Source organism: Cebus imitator, unplaced genomic scaffold (assembly GCF_001604975.1).
Source record: "Cebus imitator isolate Cc_AM_T3 unplaced genomic scaffold, Cebus_imitator-1.0 Scaffold744, whole genome shotgun sequence".
Taxonomy (NCBI): domain Eukaryota; kingdom Metazoa; phylum Chordata; class Mammalia; order Primates; family Cebidae; genus Cebus; species Cebus imitator.
The window spans coordinates 284,324-295,020 of NW_016108059.1; the positions used below are offsets into that span (position 1 = coordinate 284,324).

Here is a 10,697-nt window from a genome sequence, read left to right on the forward strand (position 1 = left end):
GAGCTGATTATATATTGATACGTTATTAACTACAAACATTACCAGAATCTCAATTATATAAAGACACATTAGCTACAATATATCCTGATCCTCATATGACAGGAAAAATATTCAGTAACTATCCATTTTTTAAATGAAAACTGACATCACAAGATTCCACATCTTTAAGATTTAAAGATTTACATTTTTGGAGTGGGGAGAGTCAGACTGCTGTCAAATTCCCTAAAACAAATGTAGAAAAGAAAATAATGTTTTATTAAAAATATGCATCTATAAATACTTTTTTTCAGTGTCATCTATAACTGATACCTACTAGTTTCATCTCCAAAATAATACTAGACTATTTTTATAGTCCAAATTAGAATTTTATTAAAAGGTCCTGTAGTAATAAATTTGCACACCCTAAGACTTATAGAATATCATGGATTTTCTCTCTTCTGTGCTGATGATATTACTTAATATATTTGCCTGTCACTTGAAAGCATTCATCGTGAGAATATAAAATAAGTATTTCACAGAAATAGAAAATAAACATGACACAGACTGGGTATAAAGAAAAAAAAACATTTTCACTTCCCTGTTTACTAAAGGAAATGCTGAATATAATTTTAACTCTAATTTAAAGTCACAGTCTAATACACTGCCTATGACTTCAGTATCCCACCTGAAGTCAAACCAAACAAATTTAAAAAATAAACACAGTAATTTCAGAATATTCAGAATTTCACTAATTTTATAATATGTACCAAAAGATATATGGCCAATTTCAACTTAAAACTTTAAGATAAATAATTTTAATAAATCCAATTTTAAACATAAAGAAAAACACAAAGTGTCAATACATTTGAGGTACACTTTATTTAAGGTAATATACAAAGAATGCAAAGTTATGTATTAAAATCTAAGCTGGTAGAAAACACCTCCCACCCCAAGATTCTACTCTCCTCAAAAAAAAAAAAAAAATTACCGTTTTTTTCTAATGGTAGAAATAATGCACAGTAATAGCTGAAAACCCAAACACTACAGAGAATTATATGCAGCATAAAAACAAAAATCATCCTAAATCTCACCATTTATAAACAACTGTCATTAACATAAATACTTTCAGCAAATAGACGGATTAAAAACAAACCAAAAAAAAAACAGAAAATGGATGGATTTACTCCATATACTTAAAACCTACGCATATATGTATCTATGAATACATGTATTGTATATATGCACATATATATATATATTCCTTTCATTTACATATATTGAAGGTAAAGAAATGTTTAACATCATTTTCTTGAAAATAAAATAATACATTGTCCCAAACACTCACTGAGTCTGCTTCTGCATTTTCATTTAAGCAAGCTAGGTTTAAGATTATTGCGTGTGTGCGTGTGTGTGCGTGTGTGTGTGTGTGTGCGTGTGTGTGTGTGTGTGTGTGTGTGTGTGTGTATCTGTCTGTCTGTCTATGTGGTATTGTCATTACTGTTGACTGCTTGAGGTAAGTTGAAAAACTGTCAGTTTGCTTATTTTAAAAACCTCTGTCTACACTTTGTCCAAAGCCTAAGAACACACATATCTGTACTAAAGGTGATTAGCTGACTGATTTACAGTGGTAGCCCATGGTCCTGCAAAGTAGACAAGATTATTATGGCCTCCTAATTCTTATTCAGAAAGAGCACTACACTAGTAATTAGGATATGAGAGTTCTACTAATCAGGTGTGTGACTTAAGCATTTCAATCTTCCTATGAATCATTTTAATTATAAAATTCTATGGTTCTTCCCTTCCTCCCCATCCCCCTACCATCTTTGCTGCTCTCAAAATATGTGAAAACCATCCTTTCGTCCTATTTCACTGAGATTCCAGGATTCAAAATAAAACCTTCTGACCAACAAACTCCCATTTTCTCAATGTACTTATTCTCCCCTAGATATGAGAAGCAAAGTAATTGATGAAATCAAAGGTATAGGCAACTTCATGGTGAGGAAGGAAGGCAACAATGCAGAAAAAAATTTAAACAAGTTTATAGAAACAAATTTTTAATTTAAAATTAGATAGCTTTATGAGCTTCATGGAAAAAAAATTATAATCTTTTAACTTAGATCACCTATTTTATTGACTCGAAGTTAGCCAATAAAAAAATAAAGTAGTGTTTTTAGCTCACAAAATATTCAGACTCGGCCAGACACAGTGGCTCATGCCTATAATCCACAACTTTGGGAGTCCGAGGTGGGCAGATCACCTAAGGTCAGGAGTTCGAGACTAGCCTAGCCAACATGGCAAATCCCTGTCTCTACTAAAATACAAAAATTAGCTGGGTGAGGTGGCGAGTGCTCATAATCCCAACTATTCAGGAGGCTGAGGCAGGAGAATCAGCTGAACTTGAGAGGCAGAGGTTGCAATGAGCCAAGATCATGCCATTGCACTCCAGCCTGGGCGACAAGAGTAAAACCCTTATCTCCAAAGAAAAAAAAAAAAAAAAAAGTAACTTGCCAGGCATGGTGGCTCATGCCTGTAATCCCAGCACTTTGGGAGGCCAAGGCAGATCACTTGCAGACAGGAGTTTGAGGCCAGCCTAGCCAGCATGGTGAAACCCCATCTTCACTAAAAGTAAAAAAAATTAGCTGGGTATAGTGGCATGCACCTGTAATCCTAGCTACTCAGGAAGCTGAAGCACAAGAATCACTTGAACCTGGGAATTAAAGGTTCCAGTGAGCTGAGATTGCACCACTGCACTCCAGCCTGGGCAACGGAGTCTCTGTCTAAAAATAATAATAAAGAAAAAAAAAGTTCAGAACTGACCGTATTTAAGAGGGCAACACAGAAGCAGCTTTCGAATCTTTCATCCATTACATTTGTACTATACTTTAAAGTTCAAAGTGCATTCATACACATTATTTATTTTCATTCTCAAAACAGGTAGATATAGTGGCCACTACTGATCATCTCTCTAATATCCAACATCCTCCAAATTCTTCCTTCCCACAATTTTTTAAAAATATCCTTCCTCATCTAACTCAGAAAATGTGATTCGAACACCAATTGCAGAAGGTATCTCCTGATTAGTAGAAACCAACCATGATAGCCTTACTTCCCTCGTGGTAACTAGTTAGGAAGTACATGTGACCTAATTCTGGCCAATAACATGTGAAGAGAAAAGTATGCTGGTAGGCTTATGCAAAAGATTTATTTGCTTTTCCAGAGACAGAGACAGAAACAGAGAGAGAGAGGTCCACTCCTTCCTCTGGCCAATGCATGTCTAGATTTGCTCTTGCAGCTGGCCTTAGGATGACTCCAACACACAAAGGATGCAGAGCCAAGAAAATCACGAAGAGGCAGACCAGAGCTCTGAAGTACTAGCTTGGAGCCACCCACCCTACACCTTAATACTTCAATGTGCCATTTCAGCATCTACTGTAATTCAGCAAGCAATGTAGTTACACCAAAATAAACAGCACCACATATACCTCTCCTTCTCCAATCTGGACTTCCTCTACCTTCAACTGAAAGTTCTCCCTTCCACTTGGACTGTGCTGAGTTCTCCCTTCCACTTGGACTGAGCTAGGCGAGACAGGAGGTTCAAGTGCTCCCGGTATATATCAAGGATGTCAAATTTCCTCTTCTAAAGAACAATCTCCTCTACCCCAGCAGTAGGGATTCCTCTATCCCAGCATTCCTACTTGGATTGAGGAGATGTTGGAACTACAAAAAGGCTTACCCCTTCAACCCTGACAGTACATAAAAGCTGAAAGGTAGCTTATGAAATCACGTTAGGGACCTTATCGGGAAATATGTGAGAACCATAGATTGATCACCTGACTAGATAATTAAACAATTCACTCTGAGAAATGAACCTCTGGGAATATCAGAATCTTTTTTCTCTTAAAAAGGATGCTATTAAATAAATCTATAGGCAGTAAACTAGGAAAGATTATATTTTAGAAGCAGACAACTTCTTTAATATATTATAATTAATCAACGGTTCTTAAGTTAGCCTAAAAAGGAAATCGTTTCTCAACATCTACAAACTCTATACATTTTACTACAACTAAAACAAAAATGTGCATTCACAAGACAATCTTATAGCATGGAGCCAAGGCCACTTCTTCGAGTGTGGGTCTATCAATGAAAGTTCTATTTCATTTTTCTTGCAAAAACCACCCCCATAAAATAACACCTGTGATTTCCAGTTTCTGTTTCTTAAACACAGAAAGACATTTTACAAACTTGTGAAAAACAAACTTATTGCAGATTTTTTTTAGATTATTAGCTTGTTTTTTTTTCTTAATCATTTTAGAATATTTCACCCTCATCTATTTCAACTATAATTCATTTTGGCTACTCAATCTTGAAGCAGCCAATTGGTCCTCATATAAACACCTTTTCATCTTCAGAGTTCACTGAATAATAATTCATTAAATTATGTGATTACAACATCAAGTGCCATAACAGTGTGTTGAGTACAAACACAAATGTTTCTTGGTAAGTACAGAGTAACTGGAGGGAATAAAATTTCAAGATCAAACTAAATAGTCGTCTACTGTCACTCAGTGTAGCATTAGCATCAGTCAGCAAATTCTACAGAGAGAATGATGACCAACATTTAATCTCATGAGTGGGTTAAGCAGAGGTCAGTTAAGAGAGATTCTCCTGTAATAGGGTGCTCCCAAGAGTCTTTGCTTGTCTCCACCAATCAACCCTCTAAAATTCAATCAGCAACTTCTGAAATGAAGGACAGAAGATTTACACAGTGCCTACTATGTGGCAGGCATCACACAGCCCTTGGCACTTTATATGAATTTCCTCCATTTTGATGAAGAACATAATAGCAGAGTAACAGGGTAACTCTCTTCCCTTGTTTTCCAAATGTAGCTATCAGCTAAAGAAAGTACTCCCAGGTAACACAAAGTCATCTAAATAAATGTAATAAATTTGAATACAGCTTCAACCTCACATTACTACTCTTGAGAAAAAAAACTTTGTATTTAAGAAAAAGAGTATCATGAGATTGTATCTCATTCTATTGAAAGTTATAAAAAATGTGGACATGATTTAGCCATGTGGACATAACTTACCCATAAATTTTTAGATAAATTATAACTATAACCAAAAAAGTACATCTTATCTCTCCAATACATAAACACCTCAATTCATTGTTAAGAATTATTTCCTATAACTAGGATGATAAGCACGAAGTATGGTAGGAGAGAATATAACCAATCACTATGGTCTAAGAACAAATCAATACACACTTTCTTTAGGTTTCATAATAGAAGGAAAGTCCAAACATTTATAGTTGCTAAATCTCAGCTTTCAGAGAGAGCTTAAAAAAAAGAAACAAAAAATGTCAACAGCAGCCTCTACTATGTCGCTAAAAGTTACATATTTCTACATTTATGCCTCATTCCATATTTCCTGAGCAGTTCAGACATGCTTGAAAATCATTTCACATTAATAGATAAAGCACACTTGATTTCTATTAAGAATCCAAATATGGTTGCAAAAGGTGATGCTCTGAGGCACCTTAAGTTACCAAAACCATACTGTCTGCACCTACAAAATCCCACATCATAAAGAACCAACACTCACACACATTCTATTAATTAATAGCACTAATTGTCAAATGCTTGAGAAAAGGCCAAAAAAAGGATGAAGATGGAAGATTAGAAAAAAATAGATCATTGGTGGCTTAAGACTTTGAAGCCAGAAAAAAAAAAAAAAAAAAAAAGATTCAAATATGCACTCTGCTACTTCCAAGATGCATCTTCAATGGGTTACTTAAACTCTAGAAGACTGTTTCCTGCTCTCAAAAATGGAGGTTACACCACCTAACTCATAGAGTTGTCTTAATAGTATCATTTATGGCCTCTATACAAAGTAGGCACTTAATTATAAGAGGTATTGTTGTTACTGGGAGGTTGAAGGGAACATGAATTCAGTTATAAGTCCTTTTTGAATACTAAGAGGGGAATAATTAGAGAAGCTAAGAAGGGAATAATTAGAAGAAAAGAAAACTTCAAACAATTTTCCCTGTAACATGATTTTACACACACTTATAAACTGATACTTAATTCCAAGCACTCCTTTGACAACGATTAAGTGTGGGATTACATTGTTTTAGGGTCATCTAATATTTAAGATGACTTAAAAACCTCACATACATTTATCTGGAACTGTGAAGTTTCTCATCTTATCAGCCCTCTGTTATTGCCAATTTTCTCTGTGTACAGATTCTTTCATTATTACTTCATTAAAACCACTTTCTGTGAAAACATACATTCTTTACATTTCATCCACAGCAAATCTCACTATTGATAATAGAACTATTCAATGACCGATATATTGTTTTCTTATTTAATACTTCAGCATTCCTTCTATTTAGTTTGATACATCCTTTTGGGAAGCCCTTTGGAATAAAACAACTGCTTGTCCCATTCCAAAAAATACCTGAACCAATAAACTATATCAGAATAAGTCTACTCTGAGCATGGAGTGAATTACAGGATGGATCACAGGAGACGCAGAGAGGTAAATGGAGAGCTTCTCATTTCTTCCTGAGTCACATTTTTAGAGTCTGGATTGATTTCATGCAAAATCAATTACTAGATTACCAGACACACCCATATTCAAATGCAAATAAAGAAATATAACAAAACCATGTATAGACTGTTTTGGATTATATACTTTTCTGCTTTCCTTTAGTAGTGCCAATGATAGCAAATTAACTATTTTGTTATAATTTGTTTCCTTAAACTTACTATCCTTATTTGCCTGCCTACTGTCAGGCATGGGATCTGTACGTTTGGACCTCATGCCTCAAACTGACTCATCTTTAAATACAAGGCATTCTCATGGCCTGATCTCCACCTACTTTCATAGCTTCTCCCACAAAGACCTCCTGGCACAACAGCCTTATCTCCAGTTCAACAAGTCCTATAACACAATCTCATGCCTTTGTTCAGGCTGTTCCCTTTACCGAGAAAACTACTCCCACCACCACCCCCACACCCCCCATTTTGCCCATTAAAATATGTTAGGGTCCAGATGGAGTGTTACCAGCTCTACATTCATTCAAAATTTCCCAGTCAAAAATTAGTAACTCACATACACACCCCATGCTTCCAATGCACCTCCAATAAAACACACAGGAATCTCTGAATTACTTCTGTGTATGTCTGCTTCTTCCTTGAAGTAGTGCTGAGTCTCATTCATCTTCATATTGTACTCACTGTTTCATCCTTACACAGAGCAAAGGCCCTAGTTGAATTAAACTATTCCTTGATTCCACAAAACCCACTCCTTTATTTTCAAGGAAGTAATAAATGTCTTTCATGTATTGAAGATTTTGTTAATATACTGTAAATGCTTGCAAATCTAATGGTGAAAATGTCAATAATTACACAACGCATTAATGTTTAAACTGATGAATGGCAGAAGGGGGTAGATGACTACAATAAATTATCAGTAAAGATCATCGTTTCTCAAGATCCCCAAAAAAAGTCATTCATATCAACATTAAAATTAACCTTTCTGACCCCCATTCTAATAACTACTTCTACCTAATGCATATTCAGAAATGCAAGGTAACATAAAGCAGAAGTGTCTGTACATTCTGCTAAAAATGTATGTCAAAGTCATACAATGTATTTGATGACATCTTTCATCCAATGTCCATAAATGTAATTTTTATCTTTTGTGCAAATATAAAGGTGAATGTATACAAAATAAGATAATTTATCTTAAGATACAACTGGAGCAAAGTTTGTAAATAATTATAAAATACACTAAGTACATCTCAAAAAAAAAAAAAAAAAGTAAAAAAGAAAGCTATTAACAACGTCACAAACCAGATCTGATTTTTTTGGTGAAAAATATTTTCTTAAACTAGTTTTACATCTTTCTAATTCCACATTATTCTCATAATTTCTGTAATATTTTTCTTCCAAATTTACGGGGAAAGCCAATATTCTTCAAAGAAACACACAGATCTTTTAAAAGTATATAGTTTTAATGTTATATCTCATCTTAGATGTAGTTCACCATCTTTTATAACTGTGGGCAAACGTCATTTGAATCAGAAGTAATTGCAAAAAGTAAAATAAATAACGACTTATTTTCTTAAATCATTAACAATAAGTACGTTTTTAATTCTCTAAAGTAGATGTTCTAACAGAAGGTTTAAAGGGGCCACTGACCAGCCTGGATACTTTACACAAAAGACTGAAAACTAATTCACACAGTATATCAACAGTAGCTATCTCCCACACACAGGCACTCTCTTTCCCCCACTTGAACTTTCCCTCCCTAAAACATGAAGTGGGAGAAGGAGAATGACCACGACACAGGCCTAACTACCCCCGCCCCACATCTCCCTCCTCATCCTGCTGAAAGGAAGTGTAGAGGCTGTGGACCAAGAGACCTGACGCTTCTCAGTGTCACTTCCCCTGCATGTGGGATAAACAAACACACCGGCACCATGAGAGTAACCATCAGAGTAATTTTGTTACCTTTGACTAATGTCTTGGTTAAGTTTTGAACCGAGTCAAAGCTCTAAGAAACAGGTAAATACCTGTGTCCCCCACCACCCAAACCCTTAAAACAAACACTCCAAAGGGAAGTTTATCCCTGAACTGAAGGCTGGCCCCGTCGCCTCCTCCCAGCCGATCCTTGCCTCCTTCCTCCCCGAACCCCCTACCCCGAAGGTAATTGTCTCCATACAGTCAAGGAGCTCCGTGGGCGACACTTCCCACCTCCCAATCCCTCCTGAGGAAGCCCCCGCCGGCCCAGCTGGCCCACCTCCCTCGCCTCCCCACTCGCGCCGCACCACTCAGGCAACTTTTGCACCCAGCCCGGCCCGCCACCCGCGGGCCCCGCTGCCCCCAGCCCTCCGCACTCTCAGCCTCCGACCGCGGCCCCCTCCGGCCCACGCCTCCGAGCCGCCCGCCCGGGTCCTCGCCCACCCGGGTCCTCGCCCACCCCTCCCCCGACACCCGCCCTGCGGCGCCGCCCTCGCCGCACCCCACCCCACCCCACCCCGCAAGGGACCCCAGCCCCACCCGGGAGGGAGGGTGCCGCGGTAGTGCCGAGGCTGCCGCGGGCCGGGGCTGGCGGCGGAGCACCGACGCGCAGGGGGCTTTACCTCAGAGCCGCGGCCGCAAGCAGCTGGGTCGGTCCTGGGCGCGGGCGGCGCCCCCAGTCCGTCAGTCAGCGCTGGCTGGGGAAGCGGCGGCGGCACATCACACCCGCCGGCGGCCGGAGGAGGAAAGAGAACCACGCAAGGAGCGAGCAAGCGAGGTTGGGGGGAAGGAGCGAGAGAGGGAGGTAACGCAGCGCGGCTCGGATTCGGTCCCTACACTACCGCCGGTGCCTCCTACCGCCGCCGCTGGCCGGAGAGTCGCCGCCCGAGCCTCTGCTGTCGCCACCGATGCAGCCGGGAATGAATGCACAGCGGCGCCTCGCTTATCCGGAGGTCAAACATCCTTCTGCCTCGGGCATCCGGATCGACGCCGGACCCGGAAGTGAACACATGGAAAAAAAAATTAAAAAGGAAAGCGTCTCTCTAGCAGCGGCAGCCCCCCAGCTACCCGCATCAGCGAAAAAAGCCGAGTAGAGCCGAAGATTGCACCAGCCTTCTCGGATTGGTCGGATCGCTGACCGGAAAGGAGACGGTGCGGTCATTGGCTGGCAAGGTATATAAAGCCTAAGCCACGCCTCTCTCCGCGTCTCTGGAGTCGTGCGTGAGGGAAAGCGAGGAGCAATTGTGGATACGAGTGTTTCTCTAGATGAGGCAGTGGGCGGAGAGGCATAGCAAAGTCTACGCTTAGAACTGGAAGAAACACCCCCTTGTTTTCAGAGAGCTATTAAGAATTGAGTGAGCGAAAAGCCTTAAGGGTGCCATTGTGCCAAGTCAGGGTGCTGAGGCTTTCCCTGTTGTGCTCAGTGCAGCCCTCCAGGTTCCAAAAAATCTTAGGGCCCGGCCTAGGAGTATGACATCACTGGGTTGACATTTCCTCCACTTCTATGTAACCACAATGCTGTATCAGGGCTCCAACAGCTCAACTGCTTAGAAATACGAATTATGGCTCACATTTGCATCTCATTTGCTGTTTGTAAGCTGAGGTAATCCTCTGAACAGTATAGTGTGGTATTATCTGTTTTTCAAAGTCACCTCCCAAGGTTCTGAGAAGCTAAACATCACCCAAGTCATCAAGTTGTAGCGCACAAACTGGAATCGGTGTTTTCTGACTCGCACTTAAGCCTACTCTGCCTGCATAGAGAGATTAGAAGATTGCATTTCTTTCATTATTTCTCTTGCAGTTGGTTCCCTGGGATGGAGATAAGTCATTTTGGTAGACTTCTATGGAAATTGATCCACCACGAGGCATTGTAGAGGACTCTGAAAGTATAATTTTTTTAATTGTTATTCTTATGTCTCAAGTCCTTTCAGGAGTTAGGCATTAAGGTGTGCAGGAAGAAGAATCATAGCCTGGTGCCATGTTTTTTAAATGTTCATTTTATCAAACACATTTATATTCTTGACTGTATCAAGAAACTTGAGACATCTCTCTTTTTGTCTGTCTGCTTCTCCAAATGAAAAGACTCTAATGAAATAAATGCACTCCTTGCTCATTTTCCTCCCTACTTTGCTAGATTGATGGTGTAGCTAATGTGTTACCTTCGGAAAGGTAGTTAGTATGGAAATC

At 39.3% G+C, this 10,697-nt stretch overlaps 1 protein-coding gene across 8 annotated transcripts in view; it reads right to left on the reverse strand.

Annotated features, from left to right (window-relative positions):
• Positions 1–9,736, reverse strand: part of CSNK1G3 (casein kinase 1 gamma 3) — a 105,226-nt gene extending 95,490 nt beyond the window's left edge. For all 8 annotated transcript variants that reach the window (XM_017519436.2, XM_017519434.2, XM_017519432.2 and 5 more), the window contains exon 1: positions 9,134–9,736. The gene's annotated coding sequence lies outside the window, so the exon portion shown is untranslated. The remainder of the gene's footprint in view (positions 1–9,133) is intronic.
• Between the last annotated feature and the right edge of the window lie 961 nt (positions 9,737–10,697).